Raw genomic sequence first — 1,211 nt, forward strand, 5'->3', positions numbered from 1 at the left:
CTTGCCTCATCGCCTCATAATTGCCTTTCCCCCAGCTATAACTCTTGGACTGAATGGCCTGCTCTCATGCTGTAGGGATTCTATGATTGTTGGAGCTAATGAGAAGCAGTGGGGATGTTCAAACGGACAATCAAATGACAGAGAACAGGCACTTGGGAAACACCCTGAAGCAAGATTGAAAGGATTTCACGGTAACTTTGCCCCTGTTTCAGTCTCCTTATCTGAGGAAGGATGTTCTGGCGATGAAGGGAGTGCAGCAAAGGTTTACCAGACTAATTCCTGGGATGACAGGACTGACGTATAGAGACAGACTGGATCATTTAGGACTATATTCACTGGAGATTTTAGAAGAATGAGGAGGGGATCTCATAGATATTGATAACATTCTGACAGTACTAGACCGGGTCAAGAAGGAAGGACGTTCCCAATGAGCTGGGAAGTTCAGAACCAGGGGGGTCACAGTATAAGGATTACGGGACAGGCGGGAAGAGAAATGACTTCACCCAGAGAGTGGGGAGCCTGTGGGATTCTCTGCTACAGAAAGCAGTTGAGGCCAAAACATTGAACGTTTTTCAAGGAGGAGTTGGACATAGTTCTTAGGGTGAAAGGATTCAAAGGAAGAAAGTGGGAACAGGGGACTGAGTTGTAGGATTAGCCATGATTCCACTGAATGGTGGAGCAGGTGTGAGGGGCCGAATGGCCTGCTCCCGCTCCTATTTTCCACCTCATGAACCTTCCTGTTGCTACCCCCGGTTTATGTCTTTACCGTTCAATCATTATATTCAGCAGAAAAGGCATAAGGTTGAGAAAACTGCAGGGAGCCCTGTAAACACCAAGACACAAAACTGCAAGAAATAATTATCGTCAGAGAGAGCTGCATTTAACCACACACCAAATCAAAAAACAAAAAGCCCCAATTACTGTTACTTCAGAAAGCTTGAAGCCATAAGGCTGACAGAGTTGGTCTGCACAGCAATTAATTGCCAGCTTCTGTTATTGGCTGGTTATATTCAATCTGCTTCTTTCTCCACAGATTTTCTTGCCCCTCTGAATGATTCACCGTTTCTGTTTTCATTCCATAGTCCCAAAACCCACAGGGTTTACCCATCCGTTTAATCCAAGGTGCTCTTTTGCCATACAGTTATTCCCTCAGCAATTCCGACAGTGCGGCGCTCCCTCGGCACTGACCCTCCCACGGTGCGGCGCTCCCT

The sequence above is a fragment of the Rhincodon typus genome, chromosome 43 (genome assembly GCF_021869965.1).
Source record: "Rhincodon typus isolate 14 chromosome 43, sRhiTyp1.1, whole genome shotgun sequence".
NCBI lineage: Eukaryota > Metazoa > Chordata > Chondrichthyes > Orectolobiformes > Rhincodontidae > Rhincodon > Rhincodon typus.